Source organism: Cucurbita pepo, chromosome 10 (genome assembly GCF_057944985.1).
Source record: "Cucurbita pepo subsp. pepo isolate OVF chromosome 10, ASM5794498v1, whole genome shotgun sequence".
NCBI lineage: Eukaryota > Viridiplantae > Streptophyta > Magnoliopsida > Cucurbitales > Cucurbitaceae > Cucurbita > Cucurbita pepo.
This window is the reverse complement of record NC_141807.1, coordinates 14,713,256-14,724,141: the sequence shown is the minus strand read 5'-3', so window position 1 is coordinate 14,724,141 and position 10,886 is coordinate 14,713,256. Positions and strand designations below refer to the sequence as shown.

The 10,886-nt window shown below is 36.1% G+C and overlaps 1 long non-coding RNA gene, 1 other non-coding gene and 1 pseudogene across 2 annotated transcripts; 1 reads left to right on the top strand and 2 right to left on the bottom strand.

Annotated features, from left to right (window-relative positions):
- Positions 1-1,840: 1,840 nt before the first annotated feature.
- On the bottom strand, positions 1,841-2,717 carry LOC147790805 (uncharacterized; annotated as a pseudogene).
- Positions 2,718-3,745: 1,028 nt separating this feature from the next.
- On the top strand, positions 3,746-3,851 carry LOC111807850 (small nucleolar RNA R71). The gene has a single exon (XR_002816995.1). It is a non-coding gene; the product is annotated as a small nucleolar RNA R71 (small nucleolar RNA).
- A 4,302-nt stretch (positions 3,852-8,153) lies between these two features.
- LOC147790804 (uncharacterized) lies at positions 8,154-10,469 on the bottom strand. Its single transcript, XR_015422572.1, has 3 exons — positions 10,076-10,469; positions 9,195-9,268; positions 8,154-8,385 (listed from the first exon to the last, which is right to left on the bottom strand). It is a non-coding gene; the product is annotated as an uncharacterized LOC147790804 (long non-coding RNA).
- Between the last annotated feature and the right edge of the window lie 417 nt (positions 10,470-10,886).

Genomic DNA, 10,886 nt, shown 5'->3' with positions numbered 1-10,886 from the left:
TTTGCCCTCCAAAATGACCTCCATATGGAGATGCATGATATTGTTCAAGAATTGTTGGTATTTCATTGTCTGGAATGCATCTTCTCATTATGCCGTCTCCACATTGTTTAAAAAGAAAAGGTTCATCCCAAATGTAACTTTTGGATTCGTGGAAAAACCTCTTCCTTTGTTGATAACTTTTCTCTTCGGGTATGATGGCATAAGCCAAAAAATTTGCTATGTCTGCATACCATGGAGTTGCTGTCATTCTGCTACTACTGTGCTGCTGCTACTGCTGTTTATTCATAGCAACTGTTCATCCGAAAATGCATTATCAATTTCTTTGCTATTGACCTTTTCTTCCATGTTCTCCATTCTAGATAAGTGATCCGCTACATGGTTATTAGCTCCTTTCGTGTCCATGATTTCTATCTCGAACTCTCGTAACAGTAGAATCCATCTAATTAATCTTGGCTTGGCATTCGGTTTCATCATAGGTGCTTGATTGCTGCGTGGTCAGTGTGCACTTTCACCTTCGCTCCAAATAAATAAGCTCTGAATTTTTCAACAGCAAATACTACAACCAACAATTCTTTTTCATTGGTTATATAATTCACTTGAGCCTCATTCAACATTTTGCTTGCATAATAGATAGGATGAAGTACCTTCCCCTTCTTCTGTCCTAACATTGCCCCCACAACATGGCCACTAGCATCACACATCAACTTAAATGGTGAATTCCAATCGGACGTTGACATTATAGGAGTTGTGGTCAGCGTTGTCTTTAATGCTTGGAAGGCAGTCATGCATTGTTTGTCAAAAACAAATTTTCTATTTGACTCCAACAAACTGCACAACGTTTTGCAATCTTGGAGAAATTTTTAATAAACCTCCTATAAAACCCTACATGGCCCAAAAAGCTTCTTATACCTTTAATTGACGTAGGTGGATTCAATCTTTCGATAGCTTCTATCTTGGCTCTATCAACTTCTATTCCTCTTCTTAAGATCTTGTGGCCTAGCACTATTCCCTCATTGACCATGAAATGACATTTTTCCCAATTCAGTACAAGATTCTTCTCTTCACATCTTTGTAGAACCTTCCCCAAATTGCACAAATAAGTCTCAAAAGATTCTCCATAAACCGAAAAGTCATCCATGAATATCTCCATAAATGTTTGTACCATATCAGTAAAAATGACCATCATGCAATGTTGAAATGTTGCTGGAGCATTACATAGTCCAAAGGGCATTTGTCTAAAGGAAAAAATTCCATATGGGCATGTAAATGTAGTTTTCTCTTGATCTTCTAGACTGATTGTAATTTGATTGTATCCCGAATAACCATCCAAGAAGCAATAATGTGACTTTCCAGCAAGCCTATCAAGCATTTGCTCAATGAATGGTAAGGAAAAATGATCCTTACGTGTCGCTTTGTTTAGCCTTCTATAATCCATGCAAATTCTCCATCCATTCACTATTCTAGTGGGGATTAACTCATTGTTCTCATTTGCCATTACTGTTATCCCTCCTTTCTTCGGAACACATTGAATAGGACTGACCCAGCTGCTATTTGCAATTGCATAAATTATTCCAGCATCGAGCCATTTGAGAATCTTCTTTCTAACGACCTCCTTCATCATGGGATTTAGTCGTCTTTGTTGCTCAATGGATTTAACTTTTCCTTCCTCCAATTGTATCTTGTGCATGCATAGTGAAAGACTAATTTCTTTTATATCCGCCAATGTCCAACCTATCGCCCTCTTGTGCTTCTTCAATGTTTCTAGGAGCATATCCTCTTGAGCCGAAGATAGTGTCGCTGAGATGATGATGGGTAGTGTCTTTTTGTCACCTAAATAAGCCTACTTAAGGTTAGGAGGTAGTGGTTTCAAGTCCAGCTGCGGCTTTTCCTTAATAGATGATCTCATCAGTGAACTCTTTCTTCCCCCACATTCTAGAGACTCAAAAGTTCGGCTGAATTCATCTAAAACTGCTAATTGTTCTATTCTGCCATTACAGTTGCTATCTTCTTCCTGCTCGCTTTCCCCATCATCCCATTCCTCGGTCGCTGGTTGTTCTGTCAATTCATATACTGCTGAGCATTCTTCTGTCACTGCTGGATATTTCATGTTGTCATTGATATTAAATTCAACTTTTTGGTGACCCATTCTTAACGTGATGGTTCCTTTGTAGACATCTACTAATGTTCTTCCAGTCTTTAAAAATGGCCTCCCCAAAATAATTGGTACATCATGATCGGCTTCATAATCTAAAATGATAAAATCTGTAGGAAATATGAATTTGTTAACTTGAATTAAGATGTCCTCAATCTTTCCTTCAGGATAAGTGATGGACCTATCGTCTAGTTGTAAGGTGACTGTAGTCGGTCTAGCCTCTCCAATCCCCAACTTCTTGTAGCATTAAGTTGATGCTTTCTCCCAAGTCACATAATGCTCTTCCTAGCTCCTTTCCTCCAATTGATACGGGAATAGTGAACGACCCAGGGTCTTTCTCCTTTAGTGGGATCTTGTTCTTCAATATTGCACTGCACTCTTCATTTAGTGACACCACCTTAAATTCTTCAAACTTCCTTTTATTAGTGAGTACGTCCTTCAAGAATTTCACATAATTTGGCATTTGCTTCAAAGCTTCCACTAGTGGTATGTTTATATGAATTTGCTTCAGAATATCCATAAACTTCTCAAAATGGGCTTCCTCTTTCTTTCTTTTTATTCTTTGTGGAAAAGAGGTGCTGGTGTGTATGTTCTGCTCTCTTGTCCACTACTGACTGTTGTTTGCATTTTAAGCTGCTCCTCAATTTCTGCATAATCCTTGCTGTGTTCTTTCCGTACAGCAACTTCCTCATTTCTCTACTGTGTATCAGCAGTTTCTTGGGAATGACTGTCACCTTGTTCTGCAATTTTTTCTCCCCTGTTGGGTATTTTTTTTCCACTTCTCAACTTTATTGCTTGACATTGCTCTTTGCCTTCTCTTTTTGGTGTTTCAGTGTCTTATGGCAGCTTCCCAAGAGGCCTATTTCGTAACTCGGTTGCTAATTGACCTACTTGAACTTCCAAATTTCGCAATGAGGCTTGTTGACATTGTATCATGACATCATTTTTAGCTATATATTACTTTATTAGGCTCTCAATAGATGTTCCCGATGTGTATTGAGCTTGGCTAGTTCCTTTCCCTTGGGTGTTGACTTGTTGAGAACTATAAACCAATTGATTTTGTAATCCAAAACCTAGAGGGTAATTTGCTTTAGGTGGCATTTGTTGGTTGTATGAGCCTTGTCCCTTCCATAAGAAGTTTGGATGATTTCTCCACCCCGGATTATAAGTATTTGAGAAGGGATTATTTTTCGGGTTGCCTTGACTAGCTTGATTCCGGACATAGAAAATTGAGGCCGGATTGCTTGGACATTGATCAAAGGTGTGTTCCTCTCCACAATATACACAAGATTCGGCTGCCGTCTGATTATGGAGTCTTGCCCCAACGCTAGATTTGGTAAAATATTAGTCACCGAAGCTAGCTGAGCGTTGATAGAAGCCAAAGCATCAACTTCAAGTACTCCTCGAGTCTTCTTTCCTGGATTGCTTCTCACATCGGCCCATTGATAATTGTTAGATGCTATTCTCTCTAAAATCTCATATGCTTCATTGAATGTCTTTGACAAAATAGCTCCATTGGCGGAAGAATCAACTACTTGTTTAGTAGCAATATTTAATCCATTATAGAAAGTCTCCATTTATATACAATGAGGTAGTCCATGGTGAGGACACTTTCTAAGCATCTTCTTAAATCTCTCCCAAGCTTCACTTAGTGTCTCATCTTCAAACTGTTGAAAAGCAACAATCTCATTTCTGAACCAAGCGTTTCTAGTGGGTGGGAAATACTTGATCAAAAATTTCTCTGCTAGACTATTCCAAGAATAAATTGTTCCCGGTGCTAAGGTATTCAACCATGATTTAGCACCATCCCTCAATGAATATGAGAATAAGCTCAGTCTAATCACGTCTTTTTCCACTCCTTGGAATCGAAATGAGTCACTAATTCCCAAAAATGACTTTAGGTGTAGGTGAGGATCTTCCGACGGTAGTCCATGAAATTGCCCAATGGTTTGCAACATTTGAAAAATCATGGGTTTTAGCTCAAACATGGTTGCTTGCATTTTGGGTCTAATGATGCACGGATTTAGCTCTTCCACAGCTGGGTGTGCATATGCTCGGATTGCTCTTTTTCTGTCATCTGCTAAATGAATGACATTAGCAGTAATTCTCTCTTGATTAGCCATCATCGCTGAATTTTCAAACTCCCGATTCAACTAGGCTCCAAATTCTATTTACTGTATATTCTGTTCTGTCATTTTCTTTTTCTTCTTCAACCTTCGGCTAAATGTTCTCTCTATTTCAGGATTCCAAAATAAATTTCAAACCCGTAGGTGGGTTTATACACAGAATTCTGCAACAGTAAACTCAATTCTTCAGTAGTAAATACATCAGTAAAAAATTTAGCTTACTATGGCTTCTTGTTGGCTCCAGCTCACAAAAATCTACAAGTAAAATATCCAAATTAGCTTACCCGACAACGGCGCCAGAAACTTGATCGCTTGTGGATGTATATATTAAAATGATGTAAAACTCACAAGAATAAGTACAAATATACACTATCACAAATGGCAAGTTTAACCATTATGTAATTGTAACCTAAAGTAAATTAAAAGTCTTAAAATATAATAACTCTAAATTGTAACCCACCCAAAATTTATGACCATCAAACTTCATTCCTCTTCAATGTGGCATGAATTGCAACATCTTTTGATAATTTTGACAACATTTTCTTCACATCTTCATTGAAGTATATTGTATGATTGATGTCTCTTGGTTCATATCATTCTCCACTTCTTCAAGAGGATTCGTCCTCGAATCTATTTGTGAAACTTTGCTGCAAAAAATAAGATATGGAAATACAAAGGACCTCACAACAATCTCTTACGTGTATACACTCAAGGATTTTTTTTTTTTTAGGCCACTCTGTTTGCACTTATTTAAACAAATGAAGCTCTCAATCTCACCTCTCAAAATTTTGAATAGAGCAAAGATTGAATTTTTAACTCTGGGTCGATTAAAATCTAAAAAGATAAAAGTAAATAAAAATCAAATTGAAAAAAAAATGCAAAGGAAACATATATCCGATCTTGAGCCTGAAGCTCTGATACCAAATGATAAGATAAGGAAATAAACTACAAGGAGAGTAAGATTCGGATTACCTTGTTGATCGAATATCTCAAGACAAGAATATTGTTTGAGATTCGAATCACTCCACGAGCAAGATCGATCATGTCTAGCTTGAATGATTCTTGTTGATCAAATATCTCAAACACTTGTTTGAGATTCGAATCACTCCACAAGCAAGATTGATCATGTCGAGCTTGAATGATTCTACATGCCATCTAAACTACATAGAATTGCAAAGAAACTTAGCTATTGGCTAAATAAAAGCACAAATGCTCCTTTTACTATATTTTTCAAGTCTTCTTACAAATACAACATACATGGCTTTATATAGCCTCAAAATGAAACTATTAAAGGCATACCAAAAGTTGTAACATTCATACTTAATGACCAAAATTAGCCATTATGTAAATGTAACCTAAAGTAAATAAATAGTCTTAAAATACATTAATGAAACAATAACTCTAAATTGTAATCCACCCAAAATTTATGACATGAAACTTCATTCTTCTTCAATGTGGCATGAATTGAAATATCTTTTGATAATTTCAACAATATTTTCTTCACATCTTCATTGAAGCATATGTTATGATTGATGTCTCTTGGTTCATATCATTCTCCACTTCTTCAAGAGGATTCGTCCTCGAATCTATTTGTGAAACTTTGCTGCAAAAAATAAGTTATGGAAATACGAAGGACCTCACAACACTCTCTCACGAGTATACACTCATGGAATTTTAGGCCACTCTTTTTACAAACGTTTACACAAATGAAGCTCTCATTCTCACCTCTCAAAATTTTTAATAGAGCAAAGATTGAATTTTGAACTCTGGGTCGATTAAAAACTAAAAAGATAAAAAATAAATAAAAATCAAATTGAGAAGAAACGCAAAGGAAACATATATCCGATCTTGAGCCTGAAGCTTTGATACCAAATGATATGGAAAGGAATCAACTACAAGGGGAATAAGATTCGGATTACCTTGTTGATCGAATATCTCAAGGCAAGAACACTTGATTGAGATTCGAATCACTCCACAAGCAAGATCGATCATGTCTAGCTTAAATGACTCTTGTTGATCAAATATCTCAAACACTTATTTGAGATTCGAATCACTCCACAAGCAAGATTGATCATGTCGAGCTTGAATGATTCTACAGCAATCTAAACTACATAGAATTGCAAAGAAACTTAGTCATTGGCTAAAGAAAAGCACAAATGCTTCTTTTACTATATTTTCCAAGTCTGCTTACAAATATAACACACATGGCTTTATATAGCTTCAAAATGAAATTATTAAAGGCATACCAAAAGTTGTAACATTCATACTTAATGACCAAAATTAGCCATTATGTAAATGTAACCTAAAGTAAATAAATAGTCTTAAAATACATTAATGAAATACAATAACTCTAAATTGTAATCCACCCAAAATTTATGACATGAAACTTCATTCTTCTTCAATGTGGCATGAATTGAAATATCTTTTGATAATTTCAACAATATTTTCTTCACATCTTCAATGAAGCATATGTTATGATTGATGTCTCTTGGTTCATATCACATATGGGTTATGATAATCAGGAACCAAGATGAGATGATGGGATGTGACGTTGCATCGAGAGACCTTTGCCTCAAATAGAGGAAAGATCGAGCCAAATAACTTGGCCTAGTGTAGAGGCAAGTTGGTTGTGTTATAATAACTAAACATGCATGTGCAGGCGACGTGTGTGACTAAACAAGCTTAGAATCCGTAAAACTTTTGTTTGGTGAGAGAAGACAAACCTTACCTAAAGCCACAAACCCAGGCGAAAAATATATATGGGGCTTGAATTTTTTCCAAAGGTTGTCGTGAGCGTGTCAACATCTTTCATGCATGCAGGTGTGTGCAACACATGTTAGTTCATTCTTGTTTCTCTTTTGGCTTCCGCTTGTTAGTTTTTCATTTTGATTTTGATATTAATCGTACTATGACTTGCGAGGGAAATTTCAGAAATTTTAGAGCTCAACACATGGAGTAGCTTGAGTAGGCACGCTTCATCCAAGTAAATAACCTTAGATGGTTAGAAACGGCATGTTAAAGACTTTGAAAGGGCATTTTTGAGTATGTAATCTACGTAGGTTATGGTAAGATTACGGTTATGCTCCTAGATTGAGATTTTCGAGTAGCATGAAGTTTTATGCGTTACACAGCTAAAAAGAGAATATGCATGACTAGAGTACAAGTTGGGTAATATGGATGAGTATGTTATGCATGATGCAAGAAATTATCAAAATATCCCTATGATGAGATTTGTGATGATGCTATTTTATACGTTTTCCTCTATGTTAGAAATCAAGATCGTGAGTGATTAAATGTTTGGATCTGTGTGCACCGAGACATTGGTTTAGACTTAGGAGTTAACTCTAAATGCCTTAAAAATGAGAGATAGAATTTAAAACATTTAATCCTCCTGTGTCCATACTAGGTCATTTATGACATCCTTCTGGATAGGATTATATTGAAACTTTTTGCACATGGGTGAGGATGCAATTGCATACCCCTCCAATTGGACACTATCTTTGAATGACCAATTTCAAAGAAAGTCACCCAAGATGCTCAGCTTACAATGCTCGCTCTTACTGTGGCACACGTATGTGACACAAGGTAACTCCCTTTGAAAGAAATGAACTCTTCATCCATATAGCGAAAGCATTGGAAACCGTTTTGATTTTATTAAGAATTAAAAGAAATAAATAAATATGAGATTAAGAACTCTATACTTGTTGAAACGGTGGCATGCAAACCTCCTTGATGTATTTATGCTAACCATCATTGTAACGACCCTAAATTTTCACATACTTAGAGTCGCTACTAACGTCTCATGCTCATCTATAATGAGGAAATATAACTCTTACATGAACATAATTGATAACGAAAATTTCAGAAAAAAAACGTTTAAAACAACTTCTTCTCTGAAAAACACAGCCATGGTCTTACGTGTTTAAATATGAAATACTGAAATTTAGAGAAAACCAAAACAAATACAAAATAATTTAAAACAATGGAATGCAAAACAACCTATTCTAGCTTAAGACTAGAAATTTAAATATGAGTCTACCCTATGCATGTGCCACAGTCTCTACTTGCGATGCCGCCGTCCTCCGTACAAGTGCACCTTGCCTTTACCTGAAAAATGAAGTGGCACACGACCTGAGTATTTCAAAGAATACTCAGTAAGTGGCCCCACTATAGGAGGCCATGCAAATGCAAACACATGCAATCATGATTTAGGGACCTATCTCTAATCATCTTAGGGGTGGCCTCCAGTCTCGGACAAATTGGATGTGTAGTACTTCCCTACACACGACTCACACAGACTCACACGTGCGAGTGTGAGTCCCCAGGGCGCTCGCACACCCCCTGGACCCTCTGGTCAAGCTAATCTGTAGCGACGTCCGGAGGTCAGCGGAACCCCATAGTGTCATGCGCCTCATGAACACCCTCATCTGTGTGCTTTCGCACCTGTGCGCATTCGCGCTCATCATAAGGTGCGCGTCCGCACTCATCATCTCTAGGGGAAGTAGCCTTATGCTTATGAAGATACAAAATGCATGAGGTCCCTCTAGATCCATCGTAATGTCTCTTCTGACACAACCCTCTAGTCTCATCTCTTTGTTACTCTAGGTAACTCATACTCGTGGATATTTATATTAATATCATTTTCATGCTCTTAGGGTTGTGTCCTACGTCGATCTAACGACATGATGCAATATGGCACTCATCATCATCTAGCATGCTCAATATAGAAAACATCATCATATTAAGGTAACAATCATGCAATCATCATGCTCATCATAATGCCACAACGTGGGTCAAACATATCAAGCGTCACTCAACAAAATATGTATATACCGCACATATCATCAAGCATCATAATCCACACATCATCATAACTCATACAATTATTTAGCCTATCCTATAGTAAGGCCACTTACCTGGTTAGCTTATACAGGTGTGACCAATTTATCCTTAATGAAAGTTCGATTTTTCCCTTTGTATCCAAGCCAACCTATAAGAATCCATAACATCAATTTCATGTTTAATTCTCTAACTCCTGCAAGGGTTCATGTGCTAAACTTCATGCGAGCATTAAAGACTTTATGAGTATTGAATATATATATATATCTTGGTATCTTTTTTTTTTACTCTATGTATTTACTCTGTAAAATTGTTTCTGTTCACCAAATCTTCCATTTTCCTCCCCACTGTCTCTCTCTTTTCTTTCTTGTATTTAATTAGTTAAATATATATAATTACCTTTCCTTTACCTCTTTCTTTTCTTCTTTTGTGTACTTAATTAAATATATGTATATATATTTTTCTTTACCTCTCTCTCTCTTTAATTCATTTCAAACCTCTCGGTTTAATTCTCTTCCAAACCTCTTGTTTAATTCTTGTTCAAATGAAGGGTTGATCTAATTCTCAATAATGGTACAAAGAAGAAGATCTATGATCTCATTCAAAGATCTGACATGATTTCTAACTGCTAATTAACATCTAAATAACTCGGTAATGTAGGTGGAAATCTGATTCTAATTATTTAGATAAATGATTTTGAATTTGAATTTTCTTTCCTAAAACTACTGTCATTAACCATTTCCAATCTATTTTAATTTTTTCTTGAGTAAAAATGGCTATGAATCCATCCATTATGATTTTCTTCTCTTTCCTCAAAATGATGATTCAATTTAGATGCAATTGACACACCCAATCTTGATTTTCGATCCCATATCCAAAAATCTAAATAATTGAAAGAGAGATCTAAGATAACTTTTCTATCTCGTGCAAAAATAAAAGAAAATGAGATCTAACTTACCGATGACTTTTCTATCTCTTTCAATTCCTATTAGATCTGCCGGAAGTGAAGGTCATCTCCAATTCTTCTCTCCCAAAATATGTGATCTTTCCTATGTTTCTTTCTCCCATTTTTCCCTTCCCAAAATCTGCCATTTTTGTTTCTGTTTCCTTTCTTGTTTTTTTTTGCAATCATTTTACAGTTGGAGGGGTTGGGGAGATATTTGGGGAAGGTGGAGAGAGAGAAGGGGTTGGGGAGATATTTGGGGAAGGTGGAGAGAGAGAGTCCATAATTTACTTTTTATTTTTTTTATTTTTTTTATTTTTTTTATTTTTTTATAATTATTATTTACTTATTATTATTATTATTATTTTCGAGTGGTTACATGTTCCAAACTTGCTCTAATCAACTTGAACCTTGAACATACCTTCTTGTCCCTAGGAATAGGTCTTATAAGAAGTAACAAATCATTTGAGGCATGTATAGACCTTGAGTTATCCTAAGTAGCCCTAGGGGTATTTTGGTCATTTTTCTCTTAATTTTTGGTTTTGCTACTTAACGAATTCTAATGGCTTTCAAACTTCACGACATTCTTAAATATCATACACTAAGATCTACTACAAAGTTTCTTAGCATTTGGAGGTCATCTTCATGGTCATTCTACATCATTCCTTGGTTTACCTGCTTATCCTTATTCAATGATCACCAAATTTCATACATAACCTCCACATGCCATAATATGCTCAACATTAAAATATCATAGGCAGCGGAGTTCATTTAGTGAGATATTTTAATGTTACCTAAATCTCGAGCAATTGGATCGGTTCAGGGC